Source organism: Pristiophorus japonicus, chromosome 9, assembly GCF_044704955.1.
Source record: "Pristiophorus japonicus isolate sPriJap1 chromosome 9, sPriJap1.hap1, whole genome shotgun sequence".
Taxonomy (NCBI): domain Eukaryota; kingdom Metazoa; phylum Chordata; class Chondrichthyes; family Pristiophoridae; genus Pristiophorus; species Pristiophorus japonicus.
Window position 1 is genome coordinate 129,171,924 of NC_091985.1, and position 27,095 is coordinate 129,199,018.

A 27,095-nucleotide genomic window follows, 5' to 3' on the forward strand; every position below is an offset into this window, starting at 1 on the left:
AAGAGCAGTAGAGAGGTTTAGGGAGGGAATTCCAGAGCTTGGGGCCCAGGCAGCTGAAGGCACAGCCACCAATGGTAGAGCGATTAAAATCGGAGATGCTCAAGAGGCCAGAATTAGAGGAGCACAGAGATCTCGGAGGGTTGTGGGGCTGGAGGAGATTACAGAGATAGGGAGGAGCGAGGCCATGGAAGGATTTGAAAACAAGGATGAGAATTTTAAAATTGAGGCGTTGCCTAGCATGTGTATGCAAGAACATGCAAGTAACAAATGAAGCATCCAGTACCACAGAATGGTACGATTTTACTTTGCCACAATTTCCTCCATGATCAACTGTCTCTTATCCTTAGCGTAGGTATTCTTAATTGCTTTTTGTGCTTAGCGTCATCCGAATCAGAAATATATGCAGTTTTTTGTTCTCTAGCAGCTGGCTGCAGTGAAACAGCAATAGTTTTCCCAGTTATCCATTAGGGTGTGTGACATAATCCAGTGGTGGTGGTTTCAGGAGCACTGTGACTGCTTTAACACCATGTGTCCTGTGCGAAACTGGCTTCTGAATAACAGTCTAAAAATTCTAGAAACATTGCTATCTACAAGCATAACAATGCTTGTCTATTCAATGGACCAGCTATCTAACGCTGTTAATTGGTCCGCTCTCTAAGGTGTTTAATCACATATTAATTTCACCAATTTATGTACTGAACTCTACTATAAATTTATAATCAGCAAGCAGTTAATACTGAATTACTATGACATAACTGAACTGCCTTTGTAGCCTCTGTTAGGTACTTTAAATATGAAATCTATCTACTAATAACTTAACTATTAATAACAGAAGTGCTTACTTGGCTGTAAAGTGCTTTGAGACGTCCGGTGGTCGTGAAAGGCACTATATAAATGCATATCTTTCTTTTAACTTACATGTCCACTATTTAAGTTTAAGTGCTACTAACTATACTTCTACAGTCAATAAACAACTCTGAGTTCATTACTTTTTGTCTAACTTTTCCTTTAATAATTGGCAAGAAAGGGTACATCTCTGACTTTGTTGCTGGGACACCAGACACAGATGGCAGCTGTTCACTTTCCGGCTACCATGAGGATGAGAGCCTGATATCAGAATGATGCCCAGTGGGAGCACACACTGATATTTTTACCTGTACCCTACCGCTCTATGGCAAAGTTCATCAGTGCAATAATGCAGCTATTGGGCTGCCACTGGGATTTGTTTCTTGACATAAACAAGTGAAAAATCGAGCAACAGCTGGTCCTTCTTTCTTTTGATAATAACAACTTCCCAAGCAAATGTTCAGTGTTATGAATAACAGAAAGAAAGGCAGATGTTTATCTAATGTGTGTATAATTAGAGTGAACAACTTGTTAAAATGCAAAGTGTCACTTTGACTGTAAGCAGAGGTTATTCCTTTTATGTGTCGATCTGAAGATTACATGAAGAAATTACGCAGTATAAAAAACATTGCAGTTAGGCTTCAAAGAATTAAAATAGAATGAATCGCAAGGGACTCTCCTTCTGCTTGTGTTCCGTCTGTAAAATCTACCATACTGACAATAGCAAACGACATTGTTCAAAGGACTGCTACTCTTTTATAGTACATAGGAACAGGAGTCAACCATCCAGCCTCTCGAGCCTGTTCTGCTTTAATGCAGTAATGCCAAAGCAATAGAAATTTGTGAATGATCAGCCCATTCGAGTTGATTTGATTTTAAATTATTCAGGAGTCCAAATCTACTTATATAATCTCCTCAATCCATTTGTACATTTGTGGTCTCCTCAGTCCGGTCTATCTACCCTGCCTGCGGTTTGCAGTCTTGTAGCTGCATCATTGTCTTCATATTCCTCCCTCTGAGACAATAATTGGGCCAAATATTGCGGTCAGAGGCTTCTCATAGGCGGGTGCCTCCGACCGCAATTTTTTTTACGACAGTACCTATCCGGAAGAACGAACACTTCGGCTCCGAGGCCTAGCGAACTCAGTGCAGAGGCCCACGCATCCCAGGGGCGTAAACACTTCCTGGGATCACGTGGGCCTGGACCACCAATCACAATGTAGTATTCTCTTTCATAGTAAATGGTAGCTCCGAGCACCCATTACTATCAATGAGTGTACCCCTAAAAACAAAAAAAACGTACACATAAATAAAAAGATTACTTAACTTTTTTAAAAAATAAAAGAAATTACATTAAATTTAATGGGCTGGATTTTCGGTTGTCTAATGCCTCAGTTAGCAGCCAGAGGGGGGGTTAATGGAAGTATAAGAGGTTACCGACCGGGAGCGCAGCGTTTAGCACCCTGACTGAAAATTCATTAGGGGTTCACCGGGGGCGCAAACCAGTAGCGCCCGGCTGCTGACGATCAGTGCGATCCTGACGTATTCCTGGTGCAACGCACACGTTTGCGCCCCAGTCGGAAAATTAGGTGCGGTCGCTCATTTAACAGTCACCAAGACCAACGTCTGGAAAAACAGTCGGTACAGGCTTGCAGAGTCATTAACTGGTGGCTACTTAAAGCAATGAGGAAGCGCTTTCCTTGGAGGTCATAGTCAGTGCAATGTTTACACACAGCACGATGGTGAGCCTCCGAGTTTGCAGCAGCAGACAGACAAACCAATTGAGCTTGAGAAAAAACTTAGTCCTAAAACTTTAATGGGGGCATTACTTGTTCGCCAGTATCATATTGTAGCAAGGCGAGAGAAGGGCTGTTGGCATGTCGGTGGCCGAATAAGGAGAGCCCCTAGACATCAGGGCAGCAGGCCTTACCCCCCATCATCATCATCATCATAGGCAGTCCTTCGAAATCGAAGAAGACTTGCTTCCGCTCTAAAAGTGAGTTCTTAGGTGACTGAACAGTCCAATACGGGAATTACAGTCCCTGTCACAGGTGGGTCAGACAGTTGTTGAAGGAAAGGGTGGGTGGGGAGTCTGGTTTACCGCACGCTCCTTCCGCTACTTGCGCTTGTTTTCTGCATGCTCTCGGCGACGAGACTCGAGATGCTCAGCGCCCTCCCGGATGCTCTTCCTCCACTTAAGGCAGTCTTTGGCCAGGGACTCCCAGATGTTGGTTGGGTTGTTGCACTTTATCAAAGAGGCTTTGAGGGTGTCCTTGAAACATTTCCTCTGCCGACCTGGGGCTCGCTTGTCGTGTAGGAGTTCTGAGTAGAGCGCTTGCTTTGGGAGTCTTGTGTCAGGCATGCGAACAATGTGGCCCACCCAATGGAGCTGGCCGAGTGTGGTCAGTCTTCGATGCTGGGAATGTTGGCCTGACCAAGGACGCTAACGTTGGTGCATCTGTCCTCCAAGGGGATTTGCAGGATCTTGCGGAGTCATCATTGGTGGTATTTCTCCAGCGATTTGATGTGTTTACTGTATATGGTCCACGTCTCTGAGCCATATAGGAGAGCGGGTATCACTATAGCCCTGTAGACCATAAGCTTGGTGCCAGATTTGAGGGCCTGATCTTCAAACACTTTCTTCCTCAGGCGACCGAAGGCTGCGCTGGCGCACTGGAGGCGATGTTGAACCTCATCGTCGATGTCTACCCTTGCTGATAATAGGTTCCCAAGGTATGGAAAGTGGTCCACATTGTCCATGGCCGTGCCATGGATCTTGATGACTGGGGGGCAGTGCTGTGTGGTGGGGTCAGGTTGGTGGAGGACCTTTGTTTTACAGATGTTTAGTGTAAGGCCCATGCTTTCGTACTCCTCGGTAAAGATGTTGACTATGACTTGGAGTTCAGCCTCTGTATGTGCGATGACGCAAGTGTCATCCGCGTACTGTAGCTCGACGACAAAGGATGGGACGGTCTTGGATCTGGCCTGGAGGCGACGAAGGTTGAACAGGTTCCCACTGGTTCTGTACTTTAGTTCCACTCCAGCGGGGAGCTTGTTGAGTGTGAGGTGCAGCATCATCATCATCATCATCATAGGCAGTCCCTCGAAACGAGGATAACTTGCTTCCACGTCAAAAAAAAGCATGAGTTCACAGGTGTTTCAAATGAAGAAGCCGACTCGAAGGTGGAAGATGCCTGTGCGTAGATTTTTTTAACATGTGGTGGCCGTTGCACACCAGCCACCACATGGGCTTGACAGAGCTAGGTCTTCGTCCATTGGCAAGGATTACCCAAGACAACTGGAGACCTGCTCTGCTGCACAGACCTAGTGCGCACACGTATCGCAGTGTGGGCTGGCCCGTGCTGCCCCTGGGCTCCTGGCCCCGAGGTGGAGCTTTGCAGCAAGGAAGATCAAGAAGAGGGTTGGTGCGATGACGCAGCCCTGCTTGACCCCGGTCCGGATGTGGATTGGGTCTATGGTGGATCCGTTGGTCAGGATCACGGCTTGCATGTTATCGTGGAGCAGGCGGAGGATGGCGACAAACTTTTGGGGGCAGCCGAAACGGAGGAGGATACTCCATAGTCCCTCGCGGTTAACAGTGTCAAAGGCCTTTGTAAGGTCAAAGAAGGCTATGTACAAGGGTTGGTGCTGTTCCCTGCATTTCTTTTGCAGTTGTCGTGCCATAAAGATCATGTCCGTTGTACCCCGTAGCGGACGGAATCTGCACTGTGACACCGGGAGGAGCTCCTCAGTCACAGGGAGAAGACGGTTGAGGAGGATTCTAGCGATGACCTTCCCAGTGGCTGATAGCAGGGAGATTCCTCTGTAGTTGCCGCAGTTGGACTTGCCCCCCTTTTTAAAGATGGTCACGATTACTGCATCTCTGAGATCTCCCGGCATGCCCTTCTCCTTCCAGATGAGAGAGATGAGGTCATGCATTCGTGCCAATAGTGCCTCTCCGCCATACTTTAGTGCTTCAGCGGGGATTCCAAAATGCTCCTGATCCTTGTTGTTCTTGAGCTGATGGATGGCCTTTTCTACCTTGTGCAGGCCTGGGGTTTTGCTGAGATGGTGGCAGGTAGCATACTGTGGGATGGAGTCGAGAACATTCGTGTCAAAGGCAGAGTCTTGGTTAAGGAGATCTTCGAAATGCTCCTTCCAGCGGGTCCTGACTGCCTCGGTGTCCTTGATGAGTGTCTCCCCGTTCTTGGCCAGCAGAGGCGTGGAGCCTTGGGTGCTTGGGCTGTCGGTGGACTTGATTGCGGTGAAGAATCCTCGTACATCTTGGCTGTCGGCCAGCTGCTGAATCTCCTGTGCTTTCTCCACCCACCATCTATTCTTTAGGTCGCAGATTTTTTGTTGGACCTCGGCCTTAAGCCTTAAGCTTTGCTGCTCCAGAGTTAGGTGGTTGTTTTAGGTTCAGAAATGCCCTGTGCTTGCGATTTATTAGCTCTTGGATCTCCTGGTCATTCTCATCAAACTAATCCTGGTGTTTCCTTGATGAGTGACCGAGCATCTCTTCGCAGGCACTGGTTATGGTAGCCTGGAGGGCAGACCAAGCGCTGTGGGCATTCTGCGTCTCGGGGTCATCAAGGGTCGCCAGGTTAGCAGTGAGGCACTGGCTGTATAGAGCTCTCTTAGCTGGGTCTTTGATGCCCCACGGCTTACCCCCCGCGGCAACGCTCATACCTGGAGCTCTCTGAGGAGCAGTGTGTCAGAAGGCTGCACTTCCGAAAAGAGGTAGTTACAGAGATATGCCATCTCCTGCAGGATGTCCTGCAGCCTCACATCGGCACCAGGACTGTGCTGCCCGTCACAGTGAAGGTCACGGTGGCACTCACCTTCTCTGCCTCTGGCTCCTTCCAGGCTGCATCAGGGGACATGTGCAGCGTCTCACAATTCGCAGCACATCGCTGCATCCGTGACATCACAGGCTCTCTACACACACAGAATGGACTTCATTACCTTCCCGATGACACGGGAGAAACAGGATGAGCATGCATGTGGGTTTGCCAGGATAGCGGACTTCCTGAGGGTACAAGGAGCAATTGACTGCATGCACATCGCCTTCTACGCACCATTCCAGACGTCTTCAGAAACAGAAAGGAATACCACTCCCTAAATGTGTAGCTGGTGTACAACCACACGCAGCGCATCCTCGCAGTCAATGCTCACTATACTGGAAGCACACAATAACTTTATCCTGCATGAGAGCACTGTGTCTCGACTGTTTCAGCCACCACGGCAAGGTTGAGGCTGGCTGCTTGGGGACAAGGGATACGGCCTAACCACCTGGCTAATAACCCCCCTCTGCTTGAGACCTGCAGTGTGTGTGAGGGAGACAGGACAGATGGCCGAGCACGACGCCCTGGGCCAGCTCTGGGCCTGGAAGGCCTGGCTGCTGACAGCCTCGCCTGAGAATGGGCTGCAGTAGTGTAGGATGGCTGGGGTGCAGAGGCGGAATGGCAGTGTCGGGAGACCGAATGATGTCCTCCTGAGAGAGGACATCACGTTCCATCTTGACTGATGGCCTGCCACTCCCCCAGGTCAGAGCCTCAGCATCCGGAGCAATCTGGTGGAGCGCAGATTTCTGGTCTACTTCGGCACTGTTACCTCCCCGTTGGACTGATGGGCCCCAGACAAGATGGCAGCAGTCAGTGCTTGTGTGGCATCAATTTGACCCTGCATCAGAGCACACAGCGCATTGATGCCAGCGCGCACTGACGACATGGCAGAATGCAGTTGTTGTGTGGTCTCGGCCTGCTGCTCAATGGCGACTGCCACGTCAGCCATGGCCTGTGCCATCATGTCTGGGACCCCATCCAGCATCCATTGTAATCGACCAAGGATGGGCTCGATGGGCCCCGACCCACAAATGCCAAGGTTGAGGTGGCTTCCACCACACTCAATCACACTCAATGCACGTGCATCAACCCTCGGTGGGATCCTCACCAATGCACCCATGAGCTTGCGGTGCATCTGCATTGACTCCGTGGACATAGCCTCCTAGTCCAGGTCCTCATCTGCCTGTCTGTGAGCAGGACTCATGGACCGAGTTATGCTCCGGAGAGCTGGCCCCCGAGCTTCCCCTTGTGCTTGGCGTTGCTGCAGGTCACTGGAGCCAGGAGCCTTAGGTTCAGCCAACCCCAGGAAGACAGCCTCTTCAATCGAGGTGTTCTCTCCACTCGATGCAACTATGGATGTCTCGTCCTGTCCCGGCACACTGCTTTCCACCTCCTCCTCCTCTTCTTCCCTGTCATCTGAAGGCTTAGGCTGGCACTCTTCTGGCTCATCATCTGTAAGCACAAAGCAACAGAAGTGTGGTTATCAGCTGGGGAGGGGGCAGGAAGGCAAGAAGAAGGGGGGCATCGTTATTTTGGTTGCAACATTTTGCAAGGCATGCGGCCTCAAGGCGAAGGGGACTCACACAAAACGACCATCTCATTCACAGACCATCAATGTTGAGTGGAGGCTCTGCCTCCCCACCCTCCACCTGCAGCGTCCATGAGGGCAAACATTCGCAGATTGTACGCCAGTTTTGTAATGATAAAAGCAAAACATTGTTAGTGGCTGTGTAGGTGCTGGTGTGCCACATGTGTCTGTAGTAGGGTACTCACGAATAAGAGGCCTAAGTGTGCATATCGCACAGTGGGTGTGTGAATGGTGGGCCTGGGGCACAAGCAACTACCAGTAAGTATGAGGCTCAGGACTGGGACCGCATATGAAGAGCTGAAAGATGCTGGTAGGTGGGCTCAGGATGAGTAAGGAGGTAGAAAGTGAGAGATGTTTGGATGGGCAGGGCACATCTGGTAAGGCAATGGAGAGATCTCTTGTTGGCTTCAGCAATGAGGAGCATGGCCTGGTAGACATAGAGAAGCGGTAGACAGTGCAAAGTCTTTACATTGTGTGGGAGAGTGAGGTTGACATGAAGGCGTTGGAAGGTAAATGGAAAGGGTACTCACCCTGACGACCGTAGTAACACCGTTGAAAGTATTGCAACATTAGCTCACTGTTGCTGGCACCACGCTCTGGGCTGTAACATGCTCAGCCATCTCCCTCCAGAGCCTTCTGCAGTTCCGAGGCACTGGCATTCGTCCCCCTCCAAGTTGGAAGGCACTCCAGTGACTCTCCATTGCCTCTAGCAAGGCATCAAGGGCGGCGATGGAGAAGGGGGTAGAAAGTTGGCATCCTCCTTACTCCTCCATTTCCACGCTCTGAAGACCCTGTGGATCTTGAACTCCGCACGTGTGAACTTGAATTACCGCACTTTAGGACTTGGCTGTTCCTAAGGTCTGACTCGGAGTTCCGTGCATGCGCAATGCGTCCTCCAAATTTACCGACCAAACTTTTGTTATCAACCCCCCAGCTCTGATGTGCAATGGCTGATTTAGCGCCGCTCTCAGTTCTTCGCCCGATTCTGATGAATTTCTGGGTGGAGGACACAAACTTTTTCAAGATGCTAAAATGACTGCTCTGCCTGGGTTACTGCCCCAAATGAGGCGCGATCGAATTTCTCCTCCATAGTTTTATTTTTTTTAATTATTTTTTGAACATTTAAAACAAATGTTTAAATAGTGTTAAACATAAACTTAACTTCATGGGCAGGATTTTTAATATAAAAATAATAAAATTTATTTTTTCTATCTTTTAAAACTCTTATGTTGGTAAAAGCAGGCCTAAGAATTTGAAGGACAGTTGCTGGGCAGGAGTTGGGTAAATAGCCCAAATCTCTGCCCGGGGAGGCATGAGATCTGTCAAAAGAACAGATCATAAGTGCCGGGTTTAGGCGCATGTGATTCACCAGCCTAAACCCGGGACTTTCGGGGCCTCTTCAGGCGCGTGCACACAGAGAGGCCGCAATTTATGGCCCAATATAAATTGGATCAACCTACTCTTGATACCGTTATCATTATATATTTATGTCTCTCCCTGTCTCTCTCCCTGTCTCTCTCTATGTCTCTCTCTATCTCTATCTGTCACTGTCTCTTCTCTATCACTCTCTCTCTCTCTCTCTCTATATATATATGTATATATATATATATTTATATTATATAATATAAATAAGTCTTGTGTATTTCTTGCACGACCTGCCCTCAAACCTTTCTTCCTGTGTCACAATTTTGAGTCATGCTTTTTCTGTCAACATTTAAAATTGAAAATCTATAGCTAAACATTTATAATGGCAAACCTATTAACATGGAAATATTTTACCATCACCGTTTGTGGATGAAATCAATTAAATTGCTCAAAAAGCTTTTTAAAAAAAATTAATTGCCTTTTGTTTTCTCAGGAACTGAAATTTCTCATGTCCAAAATAAGGTTTGAAACTAAATAAGTGGTTTTAAAAATGTCACAACAACATGATTAAATATACCCATTGAATTATCTTCTTTGGGCTAGACTTTCCACTATAATCGCTATCGCCCAAAAATGGGTGATATTTCCGGCCTTAATGATTTTTTTTTCAGGATCGCTGGAATATCGCCCATTTTTTTGACCACTAGTTTTGGCTTTTTATTTTGGGCGATAGCCTTAGCAATATGAAATGGGCCTTAGCGATATGAAATGGGCCTTAGCGATGTATTCAGTCATGTAAGGCTGGCGTCCATAGCAACGGCCGTACTTCGCATGTGCTTTTTTTTAAGCAAAGAACTTTTCCCGCGATTTGGGAGATCAGGGGGTCATCTGCGCATGTTCAGAAGGCAAAGGGAGGAAGCGAGAGAAAGAAACTTTGGAAGAGGGTGGATTGTGAAGGAGTACTAAATTTAAAATGATGGATATGTCCCAGGAGGATTCGGGTGAGTGTCTGCAGGAGGTTGTAGGGAGAAGGAGGGAAAAAGCCTTCTGAGACGAGGCTAATGAGGCTTTTGACCACCAGGTCGAGACTCGGTGTGGCCAATTTACCAGGGGTGGGCGTGGGAAACCTCCACCCCGGATTTATCAAAAAATATGGGGTGAGATCGCCGATATTGTTCGTCAGTGTCCCATGATAGGCGTGAGTCAGACCAGTGCCGCAAGAGGTGGAACAGTCTGGTTGCTTCTGCAAGAGTAAGTGTTAAATTATGAGATTTTAAATTGTAATGATCCACTGAATATGTAAATCTGCCGGAATGTAATTAAGCTGAGTAATCTTGCGTAGCTTCCCTGCTAAGATTTGGACTGGGGTCGGAACCTGTGCCCTTTAAGTTTAATTTGGGCACCATCCCCTTTTTAATTACGTTGGTGGATGGGGCAATGAGGGGTCCGGTCACCTTTACCCAGACAGTGTGAGTTTCTCCGGCTGCCGTCACTCACCCAGCCTGGACTGGGGGAGAGCTGCCCTGGCTCACTGTCTGCCCTGGGACACTTTGGGACATTAGCTCCGGCCACACGGAGGTCTCCGAGCACAGCCCATGGATACGGTGTCCCCTCCCATTACACTCCTGTCATTGCCGAGCTCACCAGCGGTCCTGATTCCCCCCGCCTCCAGGGGACCTCCATCGAGTCAAAGAAACCGCCTACCTCCCCTCAGGTGCCAAATGCAAAGGCCCGTAGATGGGGCCTTTCCTGGAGATTGTACACGAGATGTTTGGTGTCAAGCATTAGTTCCTAAACACGATCTTATTAAATATTTTCTCTGAACGTAGATGTTATAACCGTGCATCCATTGTGGATACAAACTGTATTAGCATATAACGTTAGAATCTGTTGTCTTTCCGTAATAGTACCTAGTCAATTAGCTTATGTCATGCTCTTGTCACGTTTGCAGGGGAAGATATCTAAGAATCGAGTGGAGCAGAGACGCACTGGAGGAGGCCCTGCTGAACTTGGAGGAACGTGCTGCAGCATAGTCACAGTCGTTCTGCCACCCGTGGTGGTGCAGATCCCGTTGTTGCGCCACGTGAGTTAATGTGTAAAGCAGTGGTAAACCAGTGATAATTTAAAGTAATTTAACGGCATTTCATTGTAATATATGAATGATGTCATGTTATGCATGCAGCTTCTGTACTACTCTCAGGTTAAGAACATAAGAACTTAAGAAATAGAAGCAGGAGTAGGCCATTTGGCCTCTTGAGCCTGCTCCGCCATTCAATAAGATCATGGCTGATCTGATCATGGACTCAGCTCCACTTCCCTGCCCGCTCCCCATAACCCTTTACTCTCTTATCGCTCAAAAATCTGTCTATCTCCGCCTTAAATATATTCAATATCCTAGGCTCCACAGCTCTCTGGGGCAGAGAATTCCATAGATGTACAACCATATGATTTAATCATATGTAACATCTTTCGTTCACATTTATTGCAATAGTGTTGCTCCTCATACATATGCCAGCGCAGTGCAAGCATTCTCATGTCTACCCTTCTCTTTTAATAACCTCAATTATGTTTTGCAGCTACCGAGATTCCCGAGGTGCAAAGGGAGGCCCCTGCAAGGACCCCTTTGCTGCTGCAGGTGGTCATCACCACGGGTCCAGAAGAGGAAACAGCTGAGGAGGAGGAAGATGAGCATCTGTCATCTGTGATACCTGCGGCCACGTCTTCATCAACAGATGAAGTAGCGGGGCCAAGCGGCTTGCAGCAGGCCACTCCAAGTGCCCACGCTGACCCGACGGAAGTTGAGTCGGCGAGGTAGGCACACGCTGCGAAGGGCAGATCCTAACGAGGGAATGGTATCACTGTCAAGGGCGAGCATCGACATCGGTCGAGAGCTCCTCCAGGCCCTTGGTGGGTTGACCGGAAACATTGCCACAATGTCCGCACGAATAACGAAGGGCATATATCGGATAGTTGTGGCAATGGGGCAAATGCCCGATGATGTCCATGCCTTGCGGCTTGCGATAGTGTTGGGAGACGGCACTGCACCTCAAGGTGCCGTCCCACCAAGCACCAGGAGTGATGTGAGACAGGAGGAAGAACTTCCTTCTGACACAGAAACTGTCTTCTCCTCTAGCCACTGAGGAGATTCTGCTAACGTCACACCCCCTCTCCACCCGCCCCCCCGCACCCCCACAGCAGCAGGCCTTGAAGTCCCCTGCTGCAAGATGTCTTGGTTCCATTACTCGGGGAGTTAAACGGGGCTTACTACAAGGGGGGGGGGGGGTCAAGGTTCAGGAGGGAAGCATGGCCAAAGGTGGGGGGGGGGGAGGCGGGGTGCTGCTGTATATAGTTCTTAGTTCTTGTTAAAAATACATTTTATTAAATGTTCACTGTTGGGGATGGTGTTGTTATGTTATTGTTGTGTTAAAAATGTTGTTGACTGTTCGAGGTTGGGGGGGGAGCAGTGTTATATATGTTTGTTCTAAAAATTTTCAAATTTGTTTTTAATTATTAAACATTTTTATTTAACTTTACAATTGTCCTGAAGTGTCTTCTAATAACGTATGGTAAAACATCAATACAAGGGTTGCAAACAATGGCCATGGCCAGCCCATGCCAGGAAAGGATGAAACGTAACGCACCAATTTAAGCTCATGCAAAGCGTTCATTTATGAGCTGCTGATGCAAGAGTTTTGCAGCTGCGTAACTACCACGGGGCTTTTCCAGTGTTGCGGTGCGGGCGAGGGGGGGCGGGGGGGGGACGGGGGCCGTGGGGGCATGGGATGATCGTCAGGCTAATTGTCCTCCCCAAGGTCCTCGTCATCCTCCTCCTCGACCTCCTTTTCCGCCTCCCCTCTCACCTGAGGTGAACCAGCTGTCCCATCTGGCAATTGTTGTCCTCTCCTCATAGCTAGGTTATGCAACATGCAACACACCAGAATGAACTCAGCGACCTGCTCAAGATGATATTGTAAGTTGCCTCCTGTGGTCCAGGCATCTGAAGCGCTGCTTAAGCACTCCAATTGTCTTTTCGACGATATTGCATGTAGCTATATGGCTTTCATTGTAGCACTTCTTGGCTTCCGTCTGGGGATTACGCAAGGGGTCATGAGCCAGCTGGCAAGGCCATATCCTTTATCTCCCAGCTTCCAACCGTGACCTTGTGGCTGACTCTCATACAAAATTTGCATTTACTGCCATGATTATTAGTTTGTGGTCGACAACGAGCTGCACATTCAGGGAGTGGAATCCCTTTTGGTTTTGAAACACGTCCGCATCCTGTAAAGGTGCTCTCGGGGCGATGTACGTACAGTCTATTGCTCTCTGCACCTTGGGGAAGTTTGCTATTCACGAGAAACCCAAAGCCCCCTCAATCTGTGCCTCCCTGGTCATAGGGAAGTTTATAAAGCCGATCCTGCATGCGTAAAGGGCTTCCGTCACCTGTCGAGTGTAGCAATGTGTGGCAGGCTGAGAGATACCGCAAATGTCATCAGCTGAGGCCTGAAAGGAGCCCGATGCGTAGAAGGAAAGTGCCACAGTAACCTTAACCTCAACGGGCAGTGCGGTCCTGATGGTGCTGGTAGGCTGCACATCTCCCTTAATTAGCTGGCATATCTCACTGATGACCTCCTTTCAGAAACACAGCCTCCTAACGCACGTATTATCAGACAAGTTCAGGTATGATCGCTTATTCCTGTAAATACGTTGGGTGTAACGTCTCCTCCTCTGCAACAGTCTGCCTCCTCTTTGATTGGGCACATAATGCTCTTCAATATACCTTCTCCCATCTCTATTCTGCAGCATGTGATTAGTGATCAATACTAGTTGAGAAATTACAGACCCCATCACTATAAATCGCTATAAATTCCCTTAATTTGTCCTCAACTGATACAAATATGATTTGATGATTGGCAAGAGTCAAAAAGGCCCTTAAAATGACTCACAAATTGATTCTCCTCACAAGCACTTGAAGCACCTTTCAGTACAGATCCTCCCGAGTTTCAAAATGGCGTCCATAGTGCCGAGTACTGCCGAATAGTGCCGACTTAAGGTCAGGTAAGTGCAGCTTTCTTTCAGTGACTTTTTCGGTCAGCGATCATTTTGGCGAATTGTGGGCGAAATGCTGAAAGTAGCGGTCGGCGATAATCGGACGCAAGTTTCCATTTTCAGCACTATTCTCGGCCTTGCAGCAGATGACGTCATATTTTTTTTAAAATTAGGCTGGGCGGTGCAGCACATTCATATGTGCCGAAAGTTGGGCCGGTGATAAATGGGCGATAATCGGGCGCTAGTTTCCACTTTCTGGCAAATATGGGCGATAGCTTGCATCTCAGCTCTTATATGGGTGCTAAATGGGCAATAAATGGGCGATGATGTGCTGAAAGTCTAGCTTTGTTTTTTAGTATCTTCCTTAAGATGTTTGCTTGACCTCAGACTATCTCAAAAGCCTAAATTTCAGCTGGACATTTTACTTCATACCACTAGGACAGAGCTTACAACTCTCTGCATTCTGTCTATGTTCAGTTTGAATAATTTCACAGCAATTAAACTTTGCATCAGCATCACTTAATGCCCCCACATTATGTAAGGATTTGTGAGTTTGTTTGCTTTTTTCCAAGCATATAATCAATAGAAGGGTGCTGGCAGTCCTTTATTTAACTTTTGGGAAAAACAATTCAAGCTTCAGTAGATAGACTGGGAGGAGACTCTAGCTCAGTCCAGTTGGGCTGAATGGCCTGTTTCTGTGCTATATATTCTATGTAAAAATCTATGTAATATTGAAATATCCTATCAAGAATATTCATTAAGGGCACCAGATGACTCCTTAACCTTTCACCTTAGCTCCTTGGCAAAGAACCACCTGGTGTTTGTTGTGTCCTTACACACTACAGCAAGTCAACACGAGGCACATACTGCAGACAAGGTCACTCTGTGACCTGAACCTTTATTCACAGGACCAAGAAGTGATGACCCTGCGTGGGACCTCCCTTTATATACCTGGATGACCAGGTAAGGAGTGTCTCCCACAAGTTCACCCCCTGTGGTCAAGGTGTGCATTTCTCAGGTGTATACAGTGTACAGTGTTGTTACATAAAGGTTACAGTTATGTGAGGGTTACAAACATGACATCACCTCTCCCCAACGTCTTTGGGTCAAAGATTGAGTCTTTCAGGCGGTCGACGCTCTCTCGTGGAGTGCCGCAGTTGGGGCTCTGGTTGTTGAGCCTTGGCATGCGTCTTTGTCACCTGTGGTGATTCCGGCTCGTCCGGGCTGACCGCAGGGAATGTGCATGCTGCTGACAGTTCTTGTTGCTCGTTCACTGGCGGTGGTGTGGGCAGCATCTCATGATCTTCCTCAGGTTCCTGAACCTTTTTTTTTACTTGGCCCAGATGCTTGCGGCATATCTGCCCATTGTTGAGTCTGACCACTATGACCCTATTCCCCTCTTTACCAATTACAGTACCCTCGAGCCACTTGGGCCCCACAGCGTGATTAAGAACAAATACAGGGTCAACGATTTCTATCCATCTCCCCTTTGAGTTACGGCCGTGGCACTTTTTTGGGGACTGGCGCTTGCCCTCAACAATGTCTGACAAGACTGGATGAATGAGGGACAGCCGAGTTTTAAGTGTACGTTTCATGAGTAGTTCCGCTGGCGGAACTCCCGTGAGCGAGTGCGGTCGGGACCTGTAGGCCAGCAGGAGGCGCGATAGATGTTATTGAAGGGAGGGTCCTTGAATCCGGAGCATGCCTTGCTTTATGATTTGGACCGCATGTTCCGCCTGGCCATTGGAAGCTGGCTTGAACGGCGCTGTCCTGACATGTTTGATGCCATTACCTGACATGAATTCCCGGAATTAATGGCTAGTGAAACACGGGCCGTTGTCGCTAACTAGGATGTCCGGCAAGCCATGGGTCGCAAAGACCACATGCAGACTCTCCACTGTGATGGATGTCGTGCACGAATTCCATATGATGCACTCGATCCATTTCGAGTATGCATCAACAACAATGAGAAACATTTTTCCCATGAACGGGCCCGCATAGTCGACATGAATACGTGACCATGGCCTGGTGGGCCAGGGCCACGGGCTGAGTGGGACCTCCCTGAGGGCATTGCCCAGCTGGGCACACGTCGTACACCTGCGAACACAGTGTTCCAGGTCTGATCAATTCTCGGCCACCATACATGTGACCGGGCAATGGCCTTCATTAACACAATGCCTGGGTGCTCACTGTGGAGTTCCCTGATGAATGCTCCTTCAGGGGCATGACTACTCGGCTGCCCTATAGTAGGCAGTCGGCTTGGATGGAAAGTTCATTCATCTGTCAGTGGAACGGTCTGACCTCTTCAATGCATGCTCCGTGTGCGGGTGCCCAAACCCCAGTCAGGACACCTTTCTTAATCAGAGATAGGAGGGGATCTTTGTTTGTCCAGCTTTTGATCTGGTGGGCTGTGATGGGGGAGCCTGCGCTGTCAAAGGCATCGACAGCCATGACCATCTCCGTGCTTTGCTCCGCTGCCCCCTCAGTGGTGGCCAGTGGAAGCCTGCTGAGCGCGTCAGTGCAATTTTCGGTGCCTGGCCGGTGCCGTATGGTGTAGTCATATGCAGCCAGTGTGAGAGCCCATCGCTGTATGCAAGCTGACACATTGGCATTGACCGCTTTGCGTTCGGACAACAGGGATGTTAACGGCTTGTGGTCCATTTCTAACTCAAACCTTCTGCCAAAAAGGTATTGGTGCACCTTTTTCACCCCGTAGACACATGCGAGTGCCTCCTTTTCAACCATCCCAAACCCCCTTTCTGCTTGGGAGAGCGACTTGGAGGCATAAGCCACAGGTTGGAGTTGGCCCTCATCATTACTCTGCTGCAACACGCATCCAACCCCATAGGATGATGCATCGCATGTCAAAACCACTTTCTTACGGGGGTCGTACAGGGTCAATAACTTATTAGAACAAAGTAGGTTCCGCGCCCGATTGAAAGCCTGTTCCTGACAGTCCCCCCAAAACCAATCGCAACTCTTACGCAGGAGCACGTGTAGCGGCTCCAACAATGTACTTAAGTTCGGCAGAAAATCCTCGAAATAGTTCAATAGTCCCAGAAATGAACACAACTTCGATGTGTTGCCGGGCCTGGGCGCACGACGGATCGCCTCCGTTTTGGATTCGGTAGGCCGGATCCCGTCTGCGGCAACCCTCCTGCCCAAAAACTCGACCTCTGGGTCCAAAAACACACACTTGGACTTCTTTAGTCGCAGGCCTACCCGGTCCAGTCGGCGTAGCACCTCCTCCAGGTTGTGGAGGTGTTCCTTGGTGTCTCGACCCGTGATAGGATGTCGTCCTGAAATACGATTGTTCCGGGGATGGATTTGAGCAGACTTTCCATGTTCCTCCGAAAAGGCTGCTGAACGAATGCCAAATGGACACCTGTGGTGGAAAAACAGCCCCTTGTGCATGGTGATGGTGGTCAGTAGCTTGGATTCTTTGGCCAGTTCCTGGGTCATGTAGGCCGAAGTGAGATCCAACTTGGTGAACAACTTGCTGTTTGCCAGCGTGGCAAAAAGATTCTCCACTCTCGGAAGCGGGTATTGGTCCTGAAGGGACACTCGGTTGATGGTGGCCTTGTAGTCGCCGCAGATCCTGACTGAGCCATCCGTTTTTAGAACAGGGACGATGGGGCTTGCCCAGTCGCTGAATTCAACGGGCGAAATTATGCCCTTTCTTAGCAACCTGTCCAACTCACTCTCAATTTTCTCCCGCATCACATACGGCACAGCTCTGGCTTTGTGGTGCACTGGTGTGGTGTCCGGGGTGATGCGTATCACTACTTTGGTGCCTTTGAAAGTCCCGACGCCAGGTTGAAATAATGACTCGAACTTTTGTAGGACCTGTGAGCATGAACTTCGCTCCACAGATGAAATGGCGTGCACATCCCCCCATTTCCAGTTCACCTTGGCTAGCCAGCTCCTCCCCAAAAGCGCGGGACCATTTCCCGGCACAATCCAGAGTGGCAGCCGGTTCTGAGATCCATTATGTGTGACCACCAACATTGCACTATCTAGCACTGGGATGATCTCTTTGGTGTACATCCGTAATTGCGTGTCAATGTGTTCAAGTTTGGGTCTGCTAGCTCTGAGTGGCCACAGTTTCTCGAATTGTTGGACACTCATGAGTGACTGGCTGGCTCCTGTGTCCAGCTCCATGCGTACCGGGATGTCGTTTAACAGTGCTCTCATCATCATAGGTGGCGTTCTTGTGTATGAGCTGTGGATGTTTGTCACCTGAACGCGCTGAACTTCAGTGTCTATTGCTGTGTCCCAGGCATACCCCTGCCTTGCAGACCCCTCTTGTGGTTCATCCACTTCGTAAACCAACCTCGCTGCGGGCTTCCTGCACGTCCTGGCTAAATGTCCACTTAAGTTACAATTTCTGCAGATGAATTGTTGAAACCGGCAGGTCTTCGCAGCATGTTTGCCCCCGCACCTCCAGCATGAGCTGAGATTGTTGTGAACAAAGGGGCTGTTACCAGGCATTCCACTCTGATTGTCTCTTTGATTACTCTTGAGCACTCTGTTTGTGGGTGTCAATGGTCCCATCCCGGGACGTATTGTCCCTTGTGATGGTGTAAATGTCCATTCAACCTGCCATTGTCTCTGTTGAGGACCCACCCTAGAGTCTGTTACTGCCTGGTTGGTGTCGAATTGCCCTTGCCTGCTTGCGGGATTCTGAGTCGTGTTTACCATGTTAACTCCTTGCTCCATCACCACATTGGGAGCAGAGTTGCACGTGTATAGGGCTTGGTTTCCCCCGCCATGAAGGTTTGAGCCATCAACGGCGCTGCTTCCAAGATCAAGTCCTTGGTCTCAATTAGCTTCCTAAAAATCCCGGCATGACCAATGCCCTCAATGAAGAAATCCCGTAACATCTCCCCCCTGCAGGTGTCTGTGAACTTACAGAGGCTGGCCAAGTGCCGAAGGTCTGCAACGAGGTCCGGTAGACTCTGCCCTTCCCGACGTCGGTGCGTATAGAATCGGTGTCGGGCCATGTGTATACTGCTCGCCGGTTTGAGGTGCTCACTGATCAGTTTGCTGAGCTCCTCGAAGATCTTGTCCGCCGGCTTCTTGGGTGCGAGCAGGTCTTTCATCAGCGCGTACGTCTTAGGTCAACAGCTGGTCAGTAGATGCGCCCTCCGCTTGTCAGCCGCTGCCGCTCCCAGCCAGTCCTTCATGACAATGCTCTGGTGGAGCCTCTCAACGAAATCGTCCCAGTCCTCACCAACACAGTACCGTTCCTCCGTGCTACCGGTGGCCATTCTCTTGAGTCGTTGATTCCCGTTTCTCGTCACCAAATGTTATGTCCTTACACACTACAGCAAATCAACACGAGGCACATACTGGAGACAAGGTCAATCTGTGACCTGTACCTTTATTCACAGGACCAAGGAGTGATGACCCTGCGTAGGACCTCCATTTATATACCTGGATGACCAGGTGAGGAGTGTCTCCCACAAGTTCAGCCCCTGTGGTCAAGGTGTGCATTTCTCAGGTGTATACAGTGTACAATGTTGTTACATAAAGGTTACAGTTATGTGAGGGTTACAAACATGACAGTGTTTACTCCTTCAACATTTGTATTACAGGAAACTGGAGTATGTTTACATTTAATATACTGGAGTTTAACGTCAATCTTCTTTCTAATTTTGTCATCTGCTGAAGGATTATCTCTTTGTTAGGATATATTTCCAAGTGCATCGGTTCCACTTCAGGCCTTGTTGTAGTGATCATTTTTCATGTGTGATCCATGACAGTGATAATTGGCAGGGAAGCCATCACAGGGATATCATACCCAGGCACGATTTGTCTTTATTGAAATACATACACACTCACACATACAGTGGGAGCGGGCATTAACTCATAGCATTGGTGCAAGAACCTTTCTTGATATTTCACTCTCTAACCCAGTGTCATGGGAACCAACTGTATCGCCCCTACCTCTACTCTAGCTAGGGTTAGTTAAATCAATGCACACTGTGAATCGGGCCTGGGACCTTTCTGGTGTGTATGGCTCAACTATTCATTGTGTAAATAAGGTGATTTTTTAGTAAATAACCATCTCACACGGTGTCAGCTGTGGCTCAGTTAGTAGCCGCTGAGTCATAAGGTTGTGGGTTCAAGTCCCACTCCAGAGACTTGGGGCTAGACTTTCCATTAGTTTTGCATCTCTACTGCCCATTTAATATCCATTTTAACGCTGAGCTGAGTTATACCGCCCAGATATCACCCATTTCGCAAAAAAATGGAAACTAACGCCCGTTTATCGCTTACTTATCGTCCAGCGTTACTTTCGGCATATAGTTAACGCCGAGAATTAATAATATCGCCCGCTCATTTTTTCTTGCCGTAAACGTCAGAAAAATGGAAACTAACGGCCATAATATCGCCGAGCGTTACTTTCGGCATCTCACCCATATATCGCCGAAAATATCGCTTGCCGAAACAAACGCCGAGAAAAAGTTGCTCTCACCTGAACTAAACCCAGCGATATGGACGCCATGTTGTCAATCAGAGGAGTTTTCATATAAAAGACTTCTTCAACTTCTGGGGAGTTTTGGTGTACTCTGGAGTTATTTTAAGATGATTTGAACATCTGCACAAACATCTTATCATACTGTGGATGAATTGAATGTATTTTATTTGTTTTTGTAGGTAAATTTATTGTTTGTGAACAATAGGTCTAATACTGATAGTTATTATAATGGGGCCTGTAATTTCTCAGCCTGTCTTGATGACTACGCACATGCTGCAGACTAGAGATGGCAGAAGGTTTATTGAAGAGCATTATGTGCCCAATCAAAGAGGTGGCAGACTGAGGAGGAGGAGGACGAGAACTTAAATCTGAAGCACTTACCGGGAGAAGCGGTCTTATCTGAGAAAATGCGCAACAATATTATATTAAATAAAATAAATTTAATATGTGTATTAATTCATACTGAGAACTGGACAAAACACCCCACCCCACAACAAAATTAAAACATTTATACCATCTATTACATTTTTAACACTTCCAACAATACTTCAAAGACAGAGAACACAAATGCAAAAAAACAAGGTACCCCCTCCCCACTTCCCCCAAACCTCCCAACATTTATTCGCAAGCAACAACAACATCAAAATACTCTCACAACTACAACTCCTCTGGTCATGCACCTCACTTTCCTATTCCCCACCGCTTCTCCTCCCCACTTCTACCCCTTCCTCTCCCGACTCCAAGCCGCCTTGCCGAAGTGCTCCTCAGGTGCTGTTTCATTGTGGGGGGATGATGGCAGATCTGCTGGTTGGCCGGACGCTAGAGAGGACGGTCCCAAGGAGGGAATGGCCTCTGAGCCAGAAGCAAGAGCTTCCTCCTGACTCACATGTGTCGTTGGCAATGGGGGTGCGGCACCTTGGGGTTCAGTGCCGCAATCTGGGACCACTGGCAGCCCTCTGCCACCAGTGTTCCTGGCTATCACCTCCAGGGCGACCGCTATCTGTGGCATGTACTCGATCATGGTCATGGATATGGTGGCCAGCTGTTGGGATATGCCCCCCCATTGTCTGGAGGATCTGCTGACCTATGTCAACACTCCTCCTGGGCAAATTAACAATGTCCCCGCTTAAATCTGCCACTCGTCGAGCAGTCCTGTTGCGTTGAACCAACCTCCACGGGATCAGCGCCGGCATGGAGACACTTGGGGTGCCCTGTGGCAAAGTGCTTGGGCCCGCTATCTCCACGGTGGAGGAGGACACGGCCGCAGGAGCACTAAATGTCATCGGTGTTGTTGATACGATGGAGCTTGTTGCTGCAGGCTCCTCAAATTCCGCACTGTCGTCAGTGGAGAAGGCACCCTGCAGCTCCACGGGCGAGATTCGGGGCTCCTCACCACCAGAACGACGATTCCCCGCTGCCGTCACTGCCGGATCTGCACCTTGCCTCGGTGGTGTTGCCTGTGAGCTAAAAAACATAAATGAGGTTATTCGAGGAGAAGGGAATGCTAGGGCCACAGGGTGATTCAAACGCTACACACAGCATATGCATGAGAACAGCACCACCACTTTCAAAATAATCACAGACATCACATTTAATGAACATAAACAAATTTTGCGTTAGAATGATTTTCATGAGCCCATCAGTAATTACATAATGCTTTCATCAATCATCTATCATATATTGTTTAGATATGAGTGGGTGTGGCATCTATTGGCTTTACATCACGCAATGGTGTATGCTTTACTCACATGGCATCACATCAGGTTCTGCTGCTGTATGCGTGGCCGACCGGGGGTGGCTTCCCACTAGTACCAGCGCCCGCTCCTCAAGGTCGGTCAGCTCACACATCACTGGTGGACTGCCACCCGTGCACCGCTGCTCGGCCCTATTTGAAAGCTTCTTCTGCAAAAGGTAACAACAGCACGACATGGCATAAGATCATTGTGTAAGATCACTGCTAGGTGCTGTCACAGATACGGATACAATACATAACCGACAGATGTTATAATTATTATTATCATTATTAACCTAAGGATGTACACCGTAAACGTAGGCTTTGAGTTAAACATTCCCGGTCTAACTGCAATACATCAGATCTGAATTTATTCACTCATTACACTTACAATTCCAATTATATAAATATATAAGTAAATGTAAATAACTGTAATACTCTGCCGGAGCCGACAAGGTCGTTCCAGCGCTTGCGTCACTGGTTGCTCTCTTGCATCTCGTGCGTCACCGACGAGACCACCTCAGCTATCTCGGCCCAAATTTTCTGGTAAACCTTCACGGTAGGCTTCCCACGCCCACCCCGGGTCAATTGACCCCAACGTGACTCCACCTCCTACAGGAGGGCAGCATTTGCCTCGTCGGAGATTCTCCGAGCTCATTTTCATCCTCCCAACTCGACTTCCTCTCCAACTTCATTGCTCTCACCAGCCTCCGCCCCCTCCACATCGTGCTGTCTCACCTCCTCCATACCTTCCATGTAATTATTTTTTTTGCCAAAATTTCGGTGTCACCAAACTAAATAGTACAATAAATTGTTCTTACACCTCCCAAAAATCTTTACTACCTCCAACAATTGCCAAACAAATCACAAAGTACCAGACAACACATCCATACACGCTTTCACTTCCTCTCTGCTCTCTCTCTCTCTCTCCTCTTCTGCACATGTATTGATGACCCCTGACCTCCTGAAACATAGGAAAAGACCGTTGCTATGGCGTTGCTAAGGACACCGACATTTCACGGCAGAGGAAAAATAAAATTACCATTAACACTCATTTCACATCGCTCCCGCTAACCCCCATTTTATAAAGTGGAAAGTAGGGGGTTTGAAAATGGGCGATAATCCGGTGCTCTCAAAACCCATAATAAACGTTAACGCTGGAAATATCGCCCATTTTTAGCCGATCTACACAATAATGAAAAGTCTAGCCCTTGAACACAAAAGTCTAGGCTGACTCTCGAGTGCAGTGCTGAGGGAGTGCTGCACTGTCAGAGGTGACGTCTTTCAGATGAGTTGTTAAACTAAGGCCTGTCTGCCCTCTCAGGTGGATGTAAAAGATCCCATGGTACTATTTTGAAAAAAAAGCAGTGGAGATCGCCCCGGTGTCAACCCGATGTCTTTGGGACCTTGCTGTGCACAAATTGGCTGCCGTGTTTCCTACATTACAACAGTGACTACAGTAAAAAAAATGCATCATTGGCTGTAAAGCACTTTGGCACGTCCTGAGGTTGTGAAAGATGCTACATAAATGTATATTCATTCTTTCTTTATCCTCTACGTTGACAAAATGCACTAAAATGAAAGAACTTCAACAGTTATCTACATGAAAACAGTTCAGTCCTTGAAACAAAGATAATAAAATGGCTAGTTAAATGATGAAATGTAAATGATTATAAAAATAAATAGTTGTAAAGGGTTATGTTCCTATAATTAGAGCCAGGTCTTTCAGGAGTGAAGTTAGGAAACACTGATGCTGGATCAATTGTTAATTTTAAATCTGAGATTGATTGATTTTTATCAACCAAAGGTATTAACGGATATGGGGCAAAGGTAGTTATATGGAATAGGTCACAGATCAGCCCTGATCTCATTGAATGGCGGAACAAGCTTGAGGGGCTCAAAGTCCTATGTTCCTATGTTTATAAACAGGATGAGATATATCAATGAGTTGTGATTAGGTTATTTAAACCCCTCAACAGTAGATAAAACGCTAAAGGATGAAAGGAGTTCCATAGTTTTGAGAACTTGGAAAATAATGTATCTTTTAATATACAGAATAGCTCTGTATGATTTAATTATGTTCCATTTTGTTCGATAAACTGCTTTTGTTTAAAATCCATCACGTAAGAATATGAATTATATATTTTGGTTTGTACACATTCAGCAAAGAAAGATATTATTTCATACAATTGGGCTTTTCATTGATACAGATTTTCTTGTACTAGTCTGACCTTAGCACAGCCCTTCCACAAGCCCTTAGGGTCAAGCTGTCATGGGGTGATATGAGTTGCTCCATTACCACCCCTGTAGAAGCAACTTTATAATAAATATATATATCAATTTATTTCTGCCTTTTTTTTAAATATGTTTTCCAACCTATTTTTAATCAAGAGATCTGCAGCCAAATTTGGAGCAACTGGAGCTTTTTTGAAGGCTGACGATTGATTAACACATAAAACAGGCAACAGGCACAGAGTAATATACTGTGATGAGTTGTCACGCACTATGCTTGGATAAATCATACATTTTTTGAGAACTTCATGATTAACAGTTCCTATAATGTTGCTGACATTGGATGAAATATTTAGCATCAATTGTATTAGAATTCCATTGAGCACGCCTCCTTTCAGGACTGATAATTCTCTTTGTACAGGTTGCTAAATTCATCCATAAACATCAGCAGCAAGAAATTCCAGATATAAATGACTATTATGTTCCCTACAAATAGAATATGCTCTTAATAATTTGATGTTGTTTATTGCATGAAATGTTGTTATTTGTATTAACCAATTTAATTTAAAAATTGCCCCCCCGCCCAAATGAATCCAGTAATTTGAATTAACCGACTTCAAATTATGAGTAGAAAGTAAATCATTTTTCCTATTTATTCTCTTCTCTGTAAGGTTGCATGCTGCTTTATGCCTAAGCATTTTTACCCACTAGCCTATTGGAGGAGATGGTTGTGGTACTTTTACAAGTGAACCAACATCTACCAATTAAAATCAAACGCAGTGGACATGAGTTTCCGCTTTGGGTGCAATTGGCAATCCGGACTTATAGTTCAAGTTTCTGCTCAAACTCATTTGCTTCATCACAAACATAAAATCTTCCATGAACAATGCGCAATTGGGCAGTGTTACAGAATGTAATTTATTTAAGAGTGATTAATACAGCTGAAAATGGGTTTAACACAAAAAATAAGCAATTTTTAATCAGAGTGTCTAGTCCACCACCTGTGAGTGACCCAATTTTAAATCACTGAAAATGACTTTAAAAACTAGACAGAACCATTTACTGGTTACATTGGTGTACACTAGTCAGTTTCTTAGTAGATCAAATATTTTTTAATATTTAAAAGCTTTTAAAAGGTGCCTATTAGTGTTCTTGCACCTAAAAAAGCTTAATTTGAAGAGCCTCCTCGAAGGTCCGCAAACGGTTGCAATTAGTGGAAACTGGCCATGCATTTATATAGCGCTTTTCACCACCACCGGACATCTCAAATCACTTTACAACCAATAAAGTACTTTTGGAGTGTAGTCACTGTTGTAATTTGGGAAATGCAGCAGCCAATTTGCACACACCAAGCTCCCACAAACAGCAATGTGATAATGACCAGATAATCTGTTTTTGTTACATTGATTGAGGAATAAATATTGGGCAGGACACCAGGGATAACTGCCCTGCTCTTCTTCGAAATAGTGCCATGGGATTTTTTTATGTCCACCTGAGAGGGCAGACAGGACCTCGGTTTAACGTCTCCTCCGAAAGGCGGCACCTCCGACAGTGCAGCACTCCCTCAGCACTGCACTAGAGTGTCAGTTTAGATTTATGCGCTTAAGTCCCTAGAATGTGACTTAACCCTTCTGACTCAGAGGGAAGGGTGCTACATTGTGACCCACTGAGCCACTAGCTGACACTCACATTCCCACTCACCGACATTTTACCCAGAGCCTTTAGAAGAGTGGCACAGGCACCTATATGAATCAGGCAGCAGCGGAGGAGCGGTGAGAGATCGCGGCGGAGGTGCAGTGATTGTTTTTGTGGCAGAGGAGCGGCAAGAGATCATGGCGGAGATACGGTGAATGTTTGTGGCGGAGGAGCGGCGAGAGATCGTGGCGGAGGTGCGGCAAATGAGGGTATGGGGCCCAGAAGAGGCGAGGGACCAGGAGCAGCATGAGTCAGCCCACACTGCGATATGTGTGCGCACTAGGTCCGTGCAGCTGAGCAGGTCTCCAGTCGTCCTGGTTAATCCTTGCCACTGGATAAAGGCCGAGCTCTGTCAAGCCCGTGTGGTGGCTGGTATGCAACGGTCACCACACGTTAAAAAAATCCACGCACAGACATCTTCCACCCCTTCAATTGGAGTTCAGGACTGGAACATTGAGTCCTTCATTGAAACGCCTGTGAATTCATGGAAGTGTAAGGGGTGGTTTGCAGGGGGTCAGCTTTCCCTTCTGACCTAATATGAGCGGTTCTGAATCGCTCCCACACCCTTGGTTCTAGACACTGGAATTATGAAGGGACTGTGACAGACTTGGACAGACAATCGGTTTCAAGGTAGGAAGCAGGTATGGCTTTATTGTGTTTAAAAAGAAGTAAAAGGCACACCTTTAATAACACACATAGACCAATACACACTGAGGGGTACAACACATTGAATAAATTGTCAAATTACAGCCTGTGGGGAAAAGAATACAGCTTAAACTCTAAATGGGGTAAAGAGGAGAATGCAGGTACATTTACACAAGTTATCCCATCCTCCCCCTCCAAATTCCCCTAACTAACTAAGTTATAGCTCTGAGGGTTCAGGGGCTATGCTCACTTTAGACCTTTAAACAGTTGCCGGTGAATCACGGTTTCGGGGTTCGCTGCACTTGGCCTTCTAGGCGAGCCGCACCCCAGAGAGGACTTCGGACTGCGTCGACTTCGGTTGGGGTGCTTCCGTTGATGCGGTAAGTTGCGTTTCGGATGTATGGGATAAGTACCCACTTTCTTTGGTTTTAGTTAGTCCTTTTAGTTAATTTCTCACCCGTTGGCTGTTCAGAAGTAGATTGTAGAGAGGAAATAAATGTCGATTCTTCGGTTTTTGCTGAGTTGGTTTTGGTTGGTCGTTTCGCTGGTTGTGGTAGCCCGGGTTTGTCAATTTGGTTGCTGACAACCTTCCATTTCGTGGGCCTCGTGCTCAGTCGG